Source organism: Chlorocebus sabaeus, chromosome 24 (genome assembly GCF_047675955.1).
Source record: "Chlorocebus sabaeus isolate Y175 chromosome 24, mChlSab1.0.hap1, whole genome shotgun sequence".
Lineage (NCBI taxonomy): Eukaryota > Metazoa > Chordata > Mammalia > Primates > Cercopithecidae > Chlorocebus > Chlorocebus sabaeus.
In genome coordinates this window covers 28,084,574-28,097,124 of record NC_132927.1, presented here as the reverse complement: position 1 = coordinate 28,097,124, position 12,551 = coordinate 28,084,574, and the positions used below count along the sequence as shown (strand labels likewise).

General features: G+C 40.0%; 1 protein-coding gene and 1 long non-coding RNA gene across 2 annotated transcripts in view; one reads left to right on the top strand and one right to left on the bottom strand.

Annotated features, from left to right (window-relative positions):
- FRMD6 (FERM domain containing 6) overlaps positions 1 to 12,551 on the bottom strand; it is a 248,170-nt gene that overhangs the window by 129,372 nt on the left and 106,247 nt on the right. The window lies entirely within an intron of this gene.
- LOC140710093 (uncharacterized) overlaps positions 1,154 to 12,551 on the top strand; it is a 54,919-nt gene continuing 43,521 nt past the window's right edge. The window contains exon 1 of the long non-coding RNA XR_012090958.1: positions 1,154 to 1,279. This is a non-coding gene — a long non-coding RNA (uncharacterized lncRNA). The remainder of the gene's footprint in view (positions 1,280 to 12,551) is intronic.

Below are 12,551 nucleotides of genomic sequence, written 5' to 3'. Positions count from 1 at the left end.
CCAGAGCTAGGAGAGGTAGCTTAAAGGTCAACATCTGGACATGAGGGTGCTGCTTAAAGCAAGTGGTGAAAAACACATCTTACCTCTATGTTCTAAAAATTGCCGCCCAAATATCTTTGTCTTTAATCATCCAATTTTCATTTCAAAGCCAAGCGCTAATAGGATATTAAAATAATATGCACATTACTAACCCAGGCTATTGGCAACTGCTGCTTGCTGCAAGCCCTTGACATTGCCTCCCTGTATCTAACCATGGTTCTGCTTAGTCTGGCTTCCTGCCTTTGGCAATGGCCAGGGTTTGATGGTTCAGAGAAAGGCAAATTGCCTAGTTAATTAAAATCTGTACTTTTAAAAACATTTTTTCTATTATATTGCCAGCTGAAGTTAAATGAGTACAACTTTCTTTTGAAAAGGCCAAAAATAAATTCTGGGCTTAAACATTGTAGATGAAATTGCTGCCTTAAATTCTAAGTTGCAGAAAAATAAAGGCTTATCATGAAAATTGTTATTTAGCTGTATCTGTGGGGGGGTGTGTACAAAGCGATTATTAACCTCCTTTATAAATGGGTATGTGAGGAACTTTGAAGGAAGACCCAGAGTTTGGTGGCCAAATGCCAGTGTGTGTTCAATATTCACAGTGAACTCTTCTCCCTCTGGTAGTTGTAATTCTACGTCTGTTTCTAGCCTTTCTCACCGTGGTTATAGCACTCTGCTAGGGTCACAGTGATTTCCAAAATCAACTGCAAGGGAGTATTCTGAATTCCTGTTGATAAATAAATTATGTCCCAATTACAGGTGCTTTTCTGAAATGTTACTCAATGAAGAAAAAAAAAGTGAAGCTCCTGAGCTCAGCATATCTTATTTTGCTATCGACTGTATTTCTGTGTCTGTGTTCAAGTAACTAACTCCCTTTGGCAACTCCAAGGAGAGCTTCAGGTAAACAAGTCAAACTGTCTTCTTGTTTATACCTTTTTTGGAGAAAAAGTGAGAGTGCTATAATTTAAAAAATTAGAACAGTAACAATGTCATCTTGAATTTACAAAGTGCAGGAGTTGTCAGATCTGTGATTTCAAGTCTTCCAACAACTCTTTTTGGGTAGGAGTAGTCAGGAGTCTGTGTGGTGGTTGAAGCCCAGGTTGGCCACCGGGAGCTAAAATAGAGGCCAGGACTCCCGGCTCCCTGTCCAGATTCTGAGGACCCAGGAGCCTCCACGGGTACACTCAGAGGCCACACTAGATGTAGAAAGAACCAGGCACAGAGAAGTCAGAGGGTCTTAAAGGTATTTGTTTCAGCATTTAACAAGGAATTTTACCTGGGAGGTGATTTTCATTCAGAACCTGGCTACAAAGTTTGAAGAAAAAAGAGCCAACACAACTAAGGAAGCCTGTGCCTGCCTTAGAAAGGCAATGAGAAGTCTGTTTATGTCTTTTGCCCACTTTTTAATGAGATTAATTGCTTTTTGCTTGTTCAATTGTTTAGGTTTCTTATGAATTCTAGATATTAGACCTTTGTTGGATGTATAGCTTGCAAATATTTTCTCCCATTTCATAGGTTGTCTGTTTACTCTGTTGATTGTTTCGTTTGTTGTGCAAAAGTTCTTCAGTTTAATTGGGCCCTACTTGCCAATTTTTGTTTTTGTTGCAATTGCTTTTGAGAACTTAGTCATAAAATTCTATCCCAAGGCCAATGTCCAGAATGGTGTTTCCTAAGTTTCCTTCTGGAATTCTTGTAGTTTGTGGTCTTATGTTTAAATCTTTAATCCATCTTGAGTTAATTTTTGTATATGGTGAAAGGGAGGGGTTCAGTTTCATTCTTCTGCATGTAGATAGCCAGTTATCCCAGCACCATTTATTGACTAAGGAGTCCTTTTCCCATTGCTTATTTCTGTCAACTTTGTTGAAGATCAGGTGACATATAAACAGTGAACAAACATGAAAAAATGCTCAATATCATAATAATCAGAGAACTGCAAATCAAAACCACAATGAAATACCATCTCACACCAGTCACAATGGCTACTATGTAAAATAAAATAAAAAAAAAGACAAATACCGGCAAGGCTGCTGAGAAAAGTGAATGCTTATACACTGCTGGTGGGAATGTAAATTAGTCCAGCCACTGTGGAAAGCAGTTTGGAGATTTCTTAAAGAACTTAAAACAGAGCTACAGTTGACCCAGGAATACCATTACTGGGTATTTATCCGAAAGAAAATAAATCATTTTACCAAAAAGATACATGCACTTGTGTGTTCAGCACTATGCACAATAGCAAAGACAGAATTAACCTAGGTGCACATCAACAATGGATTGGGTAAAGGCAGTGTGGTATATATACACCATGGAATACTACACAGCCATAAGAATAATGAAATCATGTTCTTTGAGAAACATGGATGCAACCTAAATGAAGTAACACAGAGATAGAAAACCAAATACCACATGTTCTCACTGATAAGTGGGAGCTAAACACTGGGTACTCACGGACATAAAGATGGCAGCAGTAGACTCTGGAGGCCACCAGAATGGGGAGAGAAGGAAGGAGACAAGGGTTGAAAAACTACCTATTGGGTACTATGCTCACTACCCGGGTGATGAGATCATTCATATCTCAAACCTTAGCATCACAGAATACACCCACTTAACAAACTTGTACATGTACCCCATGAATCTAAAATAAAAGTTAAAATTATTTTAAAAAGAAGAAAGGCAATGACATGCAACAATAAGCAGTCAGACTGATATTCACCGCATACCCTGACAACTCCCCTCATTTGTTCTCAATCACACTTGGGGTGCTTCTGCAGGAAGGCAATGGAGGAGGTTTGGCTCTTGGGACCACTTTCTGTGTCAGTGACTATAGATTATAATGTTAATTTCTGGTTTGGTTTTTTGGGGGCATAGGGGGAGAGAGTATTTTTCTTTTATTTTTTCTCCTCTCTAGAGTAAAACTCTTTTTTCCTCACTCTTTTTAAATAATTTTATTGTCAATGAAAACACAAAAGAGAGTTGAAAGCAACTCAAAATAGGGAATTTTCCACTGGGGAGAAATCAGGGAATAGCATAAAATGTCTTCTTGCCTTTTTCTTCAAATTCCATATTAATATTAACAGCAAAAATTGATGGTTGGGGGCAGCCATCTGCATCTGTTTTGAATCATCTTTGTCTCCAGACCTCACTCTCTTCCCACACTGTTCTCCAAACTGTCATCAGGTTTAATGGCACGGCAGTCTTGGGCGCTGCACTCCACCCTCAGAGACCACTCAGAACTTTCAGTGGCCCTGAGTGCTAGATCCTTAGAAATGGAACCATCTTAGAGACCATCTGGTCTTGGAATTTCTTTACTGCCTTCTTTAATGACTTGGATTGAACATTTATAGAGCACTTACTATGCACCAAGGAATGGTTTAAGTAGTTTGTATATATTAGCTCATTCATTCATCACACAGCCCTATCAAGTAGGCACCATTATCCCCATTTACAGATGAAAAACTGGGGCACAGAGAGATTGACTCATTGACCAGTATGGCCTTCTACAGGGTGGCAGAGCTGCCTTTCCTCATCACACATTCTGCATTCCAGCCAAACTTGCTGTAGGCTCTAGGTCTCCATCTTATGCCTCTGCTCACTCCTGTTCCTTTTGCCTGGAAAGCCTCCACACCTGGTCCCTCCCCTAAGCTCTGCATTGTCCAAATCCTATATAGCCTTCAGAATGAAGGGTGGATGCTATCTCCTCCAGGGAGCTTCTCCTAATTGCCTTTAGCTAGGGTCAATCTCCTTATGCTGAAATGGCGAAGTACTTCCATTGTACTGTGTGGCATGTGCCACATTCTGCCCTGCATTCTAGTTATGTATGCATGTATTTCATTTTTTTTAAACATAAGATAAGCTCTCTATGGTAGAATGCATGTGTGATGATCTCCCAGCTCCCATATCACCGAGTGCATTCTGTGGCACACATTAGATAACATCTGTTGCTGTATTTACCACATGGTAGGAAAAATGCGTGAATGAATATGCACATTATAGGTAACATTGCTTCATGAGCAAATTCCCTCTTTTACACATTGCAATCAGGCTCCTATAAAATTGCATATTTATAAAATGAATATTTACATGTGCTAGTCAAATGAAATGCAGTTTTTCCTAAGTGAGGAGGCATATGTGTGATGTGTAAACTTGCAACGGCAAAGCAGCAGATCTGAGGACCCCATGTATACATGCAGGGTGCTGTCTGCCTTGGATGAGCTGGTCATTGCATGGCTTCTCTGCATGCTCTTGTGTGAAAGACAGCTTTTCTCTTGAGTCTCTATACCATCATTGCCCTTTCTGGGCCCATGAACTTTTGAACCAGGCGGTGGGGCTCTGCTCAGAGTAACTCTCACCCACCAATGTGCCCACATTGCAAGTGGTATTCACAGGCCACAGAAGCGTCACTGCTTAACCATGAGCCTTGAGACTCAGCCACAGCTCAGGCCACCACCCTCAGAATGCAAAACACTTCCTCCCATATATAAAGTTACACACTGAAAGTCATTATTGATGACACTCAGCCACATAGCTAAACTTATGAAGGAGCACACTTTTTCTAATTTTCATGTAAGTATCAGAGAAACAATGAGGCAGAGAGAGCAATGAACACAAAATATTTTGATCTGATCATTTGACAGGGTCTTAGATAGTAAGTATCAGCTTATAATAGAATTTAAATCACCTCCCAACCTCAGGCTTACATGGTTCACAGTGCAATATTCCCTGAAATTAGTAATATGAGGGTGCTTGATTCTGGCTACATATCAGATTTCCTGTGGAATTTCACACACACACACACACACACACACACACACACACACCAGGCTCTCCTCTTGGAAATTCCACAATTTCAAAAAACCGCATAGTTCATTCTGATGTGAAACCTGGGCTGAGAATTACTGTGACAAAATGAGACACAAAAATAATAGGCCACTCAGTCTCAGGCTGTGTCTTTTGCTGTTGCTGCTTTTTAATCAAAAAGGCTAGAGAGGCATCTCAGTGGGAACATTAATTCTGCAAGTGACAAGACTTATAATATTTCATAACTATAGAAAACAGCGGGTGGCCATGATTTCAACAGCAGAAGTAAAACATTTTTCCATCAGCACAAACCAAAATATATAAAACCCTACATACCCAAAAGAAGAAGAACTATAAATACAAGATTGTGAAACTTATATTCTGTTTACATTAGAACACCATTAATTAATTATTGACAATAGTTTAGTTTTAAAATAAAACCAGAATGGAGAAGACTCATTATTGCCTGAGACTCTAAAGAAGGCAAACTGTTGTTTACTGAAAAAATTTAATGAACCATAGTCTATAGCCATATGGAAAAGCTAGTACATTATATTTTACGGCATGTAATTGATCTACAATATTATCTTCAATTCATCCTCATTAATTGGCTTTTCCATGAAACAGAAGGGCTTCCCCTTGCCATCTCTGATTTGGCAGATGTGGCTGTCAGCGTTCACCCTATGTACTCCCCTATAGATGTTCTTTTTCTTTCTGACACTTCACTCACTCCAGAGAAGAGCCTTCACACTGTTAACAATACTTTCACATCCCTGCCTACCCTGGAAGTAGATTTTGGTCTCTACCTTTCCAACATAATCAAAGTTTACCAGTCCCATGTTCCCTGATTCCAGAGTATCCTGTTTCCCAGACTCTAGGAAATGTTAAAGTGTTTTGTAGAATAATCTGAGAAAATGAGATCTAATAACAAAGTACATCACATTTTCAGGGTACAGATTTGAGTTCAAAGGGATCTTTTGGCAATAATGCCTTAGCCTAAAAGTGGTACTCTAAAAGTCAGAATTCCAAGCACTCAGAGGAGGGGACTGATGCAGCTTTGGCAGGATGCGTCACTCTCAAATCACATTGCATAAGCATCTACTTAGTCCACCTATTCCGAGAGCTTTGGCTCATTGGTCCATGTGGTCTCCTAGCACAGAGGAGGATAAGAACTACAGGCTCCTTCTTTTGGTGTCTAGCACAGTCCAGGACTCCCTACCCCTTCTGTTGAGGCTGAGCATCCAGAGTTAACCCAACAGCTCAACATTCTTTATTTCTCTTCTATACATGTTCTGGTAATTTTCCTGAAGGCACCATCTCCAAAGGAAAGAACAAGTATTCAAAGCAGTCAGTTTTGCTCTTGCTTAACAATTCTGGTCAAAGTCTTGCCACCTGTAAATAACAGGGACTCTTCCCGCTTTATTTCCCATTTCCAAGCACAGTGGGGAGTTGGGTCCTTGGGGTGGACAAAGGTTAAAACATGTACTTATGGCCGGGTGTGGTGGCTCATGTGTGTAATCCCAGCACTTTGTGAGGCCGAGGCAGGCAGATCGCCTAAGGTTAAGAGTTCTAGACCAGCCTGGCCAACATAGTGAAACCCCATCTCTACTAAAATACGAAAATTAGCTGGGCATGGTGGCGCATGCCTGTAATCACAGTACTCGGGAGGCTGAGGCAGGAGAATCGCTTGAACCCAGGAGGCAGAGGTTGCCGTAAGCCAAGATCACACCACTGCACTCCAGTCAGGGCGACAGAGCAAGACTCCATCTCAAAAACAAACGAAAAAAAATGTACTCATTTCTCGTTCTTAGTAAATCTCTGGAGGGGGTATAAGCAATGCCGTGAGTTCATCTAGGTTCCATCAGTAATTCACCATGGCTTTCCCATTTCACACACCCTGTTCTGCTGTCCCTCTGAGTACATCTGTATATGCCAAGCCATTTGGTCTTAATTTTGCTTCAGAAAGAATGGGGATTCTATTCTTGGAAAGGAGAAATGAAAATTTTGTAGAGTTGGGGGTGTGGTTTATATATATGTGTGTGTGTGTGTGTGTGTATATATATATATATATACACACACACACACACAACATATTTCAAATTGCCATCTTCAATTTTGTACTTACTATATCAAAGTAGTCTGGTATCCAGAAATGGGAGTCAGGGTTTACCTAGATTCTTCTCTTTGGGAATGAAGCCCATGAACTCCAGCAGAGAAGACAGAATCAAAACAACTGGATTCGTCATTAGAAAGCACAAGTTCACCCCGTCTGGCCCAGTCATGTGCTCACTACAGTCTCACAAGGCTGAGGGCAGAGGATGTGAAGCAAGATCGTTCAGAGGCACAGGAATATACGTGCAGCAGCCGACTGTCTGCTGGCACTGGCACAGCTCACTCTGCTGACATTCATTTGCCTGTTGTCACAGGTACAATTTAGTAAGCTGGCAAGGAGGGAGACATTTATTTTAAAAGCTGTGGGAGGGGAACTAAAAATTCTAGATATATTTTGAAATTAGGATTTGTCTTTGCTTCTACTTATTCACATTCTTTGGGAAAAGGTGAATGCTAAAATATGAGAAGAAAGTCAGCGTGTGTCTTTGGCTGCATTAGAGGCTACCTTACAAATACCCTCTCTTTGTCAGAAGGGAAATCTGGAGCGGTTCTAGGGCAGCATTGTAGAGTCCCTTGCCTACTTTCCACACCCACATGACTTCCCTCTGCAGGTGCAGGTGTGTTGACATCCCATCAGTAGCATCACCCTACACCGAGGACCCTGCAATGAAATGCAGGGTCTCGTCAGGATGCCATAAAAAATAAGGTGGTTTAGGTAAAAACTACAAAAGGCATTGTTTACTAAACTGAGTGACAAAATAACATCACATAACTGTCAGCTCTGCCTTTATCCCTTTCCTCTCACATCAAAGACTGAGCTGACTCAGATAGGGAAGCCTTAAAAATAGGTGCTACAATGAGGAATGCACAGGTTTGGTCTTTCATTGCACTTCGTATGTTTTTAACAAAGGACATGCATTCAAAAAAATCATTTATAAGATATTTTGTTAATTTTAAATGAATATTTAAAAAATAGAAATTGTGGCTTCTATAAAAATTGGAACTTTGCTTTGATATGTACATACAGATTAAAAATTTAACCCTATTTGCTGTAATCTAAAGGAATGTGTTAAGACTCTGAGGCTGAATTACAGTTACTATGGAAACCAAAAACTGTAACCATTATGACTTAGGAGCCTCTAGATTCTCAATAATTATGTTGTTTGAAGAAGGGAAATTACATTTTTAATTAAATGAGTAGAACACAAATAATTTTACAGGAAATTTATTACATTGTGTTCAAATGGCATCTAATGTGTTCCTTGATGCTCTTTGGGTAATTTTTTCAGCAATTGCTGGCAAGTTTTTGAGAGATAGGTTAGAATATTTATTGAGCACTTATTACTTATTTAAACATTGTACAGGGCTCCAGGGATGGGAAGGATAACATATAAATACATCATTTCTATACACGAGAAATTTTTGTTTAGTTAATTTTTAAAACACACACAATAACCCAAATGCCTTTACAGAGCTATAGTTCAGTAACAAGGCATCCTAACCATATTTTGATCAAAGGACTCTGAAATGAGGAGAGAGCCAGTCTCTTTAGAGGGGTCTAAAACTCTCAACGGAGCTGAATTTTAAACAAAGTCTTTTTGTAAATCAAAATTTCTTCTCTGATCACAAAAGCAAAGTGTGCTAATTGTTGACTATTTGAAAATATGAAAATTTTAGAAGATAAAATTAAAACCAGCTATAATTCCAACTCCTATACTAACTTTTTGGTGTATTTGTAATAGTCATTTTTTTCCTATGGGTATGGGCAGTTGTCACTTTGCATAATAGTGTGAGACTGCAAAAATGACCGTGAAAGCTAGACTCATGCAAAGTGATCTTAACAATCAGTGGAGAAAATCCAATTGTTCTGTAACCTTGAAAATTATTTTGTCATTAAACTCTCTTACTGTTGTTTATAAATATATAAGAAAATAAAAAATAGTGGCCAGATGTGGTGGCTCACGCACTTTGGGAGGCCAAGGAGGGTGGATCACGAAGTCAAGAGTTTGAGACCAGCCTGGCCAACATGGTGAAACCCCGTCTCTACCTAAAATACAAAAATTAGCTGGGCATGGTGGCGCACAACTGTAATCTGAGCTAATTGTGAGGCTGAGCCAGAAGGCAGAGGTTGCAGTGAGCTGAGATTGCGCCACTGCATTCCAGCGGTCTCGGAGAAAGAAAGAAAAGAAAAAATGGTAAAATTAATCTTTAGTACTCTGAATTTAAAATATAGAAATGTTGAGAATTAAAGTGTTTTATTTCTTTGTAAAAAACTTACCAGAAGTAGTTTGAATAATGCTGGTCTATCTTTCATTGTATAACTTACAATATGGAGCAAGCATCTTTTTTGCAAATTGTCATACTTCTAAGTCTGGATTGGCTTCCAGCACTTGTCCTTTGCACTTTCAATGATGTGAACTATCTCTGATAGTTCCTTTAATGTAAAGCGTGTTTTTTTTCTTTTCTTTTTTTTGCCAGTGTCACTTCTTCTGTGTGTTTTCAACACCACCACTTTCTTCATCTGTCAATTTCACCCTAACTAAGTTCCTTGGGTTCCATATCTAGTGTCTCTCAAAGGGTGGTGGTGTCCAGATTTCCACGGTCAGCTAATTCTTCTATAACTTTGTTTACATCTGACTCATATTTAACTTCCACCATTGTCACTTTTCATTTCTTTGCTGCATTTTCATCATTGTTGACCAATTTCCTGCTTTGATCACCCATTTTTAAAAAATGCCACGTAGGGTTATCACTGGCAGAGAAGGAGGCAACCTGGTGCTGTCTGTGCCTGAACTGAATAACAGAGGGGCACTAACCCAGTCTGACCAATCACAGGCCAACTGAGAAAACAAGGATGTGACTGGTCACCGATCATGATGTGCGTCTGTCATTCCCACAATGATCTGTGGACTGAATTGTTAGCAGTGAAGTTTGTGCAGTTACTCAATTAATATACTTAGATAACTGAATTTGAACTGTGTTGTTGGGAGATGGGTATTATTTAACTCATGGTAACAAAAACGCATGTATTGCGGAGCCATGCAAAATGTGAACAGTCTATATGGACATACTTGACAAACATTTTTTGCAAAATTGAGATCATGAATATATAATTTTGTACTTGCTCTTTTACCTTAGCCTTATATCATAAAATTGTATCCCTGTTATTACTAGTCTCCAATAATGCTGTAGCATAATTTATGTGACTGGGGAAACACCAGGGGAACGGTAAAATGAGAGCCATAGATTGGTAAAGAGGGAGGTGCTCCCTGGTAAGAAGCAACATAGAGAAAGCCCAGGGATTGGCCAGTGTATGTGGGTAAGTTGGGAAGAAGGAGAAAACTAATATGGCTGGAATATAGGCTCTATCTTAGAAATAAAATGACAATAATACAAAAAGTCCATTTTCCCACACTTTAGTAATAATAGTAATACTATTACTATTACTAATAGCATGCTTACTATATTCCAGGTACTCTCAGACATTATCTCACTTAATCTTCACATTGACCTTGTTTGCTGTCATCTCCATCTCACACATGAGGACCCTGAGGCTCAACACAGATGTTGTAGTGAGCCTGTAATAAAACTCTGGTTTCTGTAATCCTGCCCTTGGCTGCTCCACAATACTGCCCAATGAAAGCACTTTTCAGCTTACGAAGTCCTTTTGCATATATTGACACGAGGCATGCAACTGGGTAAGTTGTGCCAGCTGCTGAGATGTGGGGCTGTCATCAAGCCTGTGCTGCTAGCCTAACCCGAGCCATGAGACCACATACTTCCAGAAGGGCTGCCTTTACCTAATTTACACAAAGACGCAGTATGGACTGGCCTTGGCCCTGGTCAACATGACAGATTCTCACCACAGCCCTCAGAGGTGACAGAGAAGTTATGATTGCTCCAATTTTATACTAAAACAAAACAAAACAAAATGAACCAAAAAACCCCCCACAGCAGCTCCCATTGGGTCAGTGATTTATCTAAGCTGAGAATGAATTGGTGAGATAAAGATGCAGTTGAGGAAGATATTAGAATCCAGGCTGAGCAGGTTTCATCTGAAGCAAAAGGCAACAGGGGACTGCGAGGTATATATAAATCAGGCTACGTATAAACTACCACAGAGTAAAACAGTAAGTCACAGCTGTCCACCCGGAAGAGATTGCTCTGGGCAGCTGGATGCCTTCCAACCAGTTAAATTATTTCTTCTCCAAAACTTTGGTCACTTTTTGCATTTGGATCAGATCTTTGGAGATATCTCCATTTCCCTTGAGGAGTAAATATATAGCCACCAGGATTTTTAAAAAGTGAGTCTGAAAGCAAATATCCCTTCACCTCACTGTCTTTTGTAATTGAACTTTACAGACCCCTTTTAGAGAGTTGTAATTACTGTTGTTACTGTTCTGAGAGTATCTGGGCCTAGGATTTTTCTGAGTTCTAAGCCACACGGTCTGTACTCTCACTTGACAGAGAAATGCTGTTGCATAAACTAGATCCTTCAGATATTAGGGACTCAGAGGGGTTTAACTTTCCTGGGTGAATTTAGCATTTCCTCTTGGATTTACAAGCTTTAGAGGAACACTTGTAAAAAAAAAAAATGACTGGGTACAAACCGATTAATCCTGCCTCCAAAAATAGCCAAATTATATTGGTAGGCGTTTAAAGACAAAAAAAACCCAAAAAAATCCAAGAGGCTGCCTCTGAGAAATAGAACTTGAAAAACAGGTCTCTGGTCAAATGTTTGGAAAAATCTAAACATCGTTCTGCTTCTTTGGAGTGTCATGACACTCTCAGGGAGCCCTTCCTTGTAGGTAAGCAATGTTTTCAGTTTACTGGGATTTACAAACCTATTGTTCTCTACATTTTTTAGATAAGGTAAGAAATCCAACATTAACAAAACTTATTAAAAAATTCTCACTTGCCTGATCTTTTTTTTTTTTTGAGTTTTGCTCTTGTTGCCCAGGCTGGAGTCCAGTAGTGCGATCTTGGCTCACTGCAACCTCCGCCTCACAGGTTCAAGCAATTCTCCTGTCTAAGTGTCTTGTGTAGCTGGACTTACAGGTGCCTGCCACCACGCCCCACTATTTTTTGTATTTTTAGTAGAGACGTGGTTTCGCCACGTTGGCCAGGCTGGTCTCGAACTCCTGACCTCAGGTGATCCACCTGCCTCGGCCTCCCAAAGTGCTGGGATTACAGGCATGAGCCACCATGCACAGCCTCAGGTACGTGATCATTTATTGATATCTGGACTAACTTGTGTTCTATGGAACTTGTTTTAAGAAATGCTGGACCACGGCCATGGACACAATTGGGTATGCACAGCCAACTCTATTTGAACTCAGAGCTACTTCCTGTCCCCAACCCCAGAACCAGAGGATTAGTAACAGAAAATGAGCCAGGAATGATCAGCCTCTCTGGCTGAGGCTGGCAGTAGCATTTTCATCCCTCAGTGGAGAGTGTTTTGTGTATGTGAAATGAGGAGTGTGAGGCCAAGCAGATGGGGCTCTGTTCTCCCTCACCCTTCTTCAACCCAAGCAGATCTGCTTTGATCTGCCTTAGATGTTGCAGTTTCTTGCAAGGTTTCATTAAAAAAGTAAAAAAGATTCCATTAG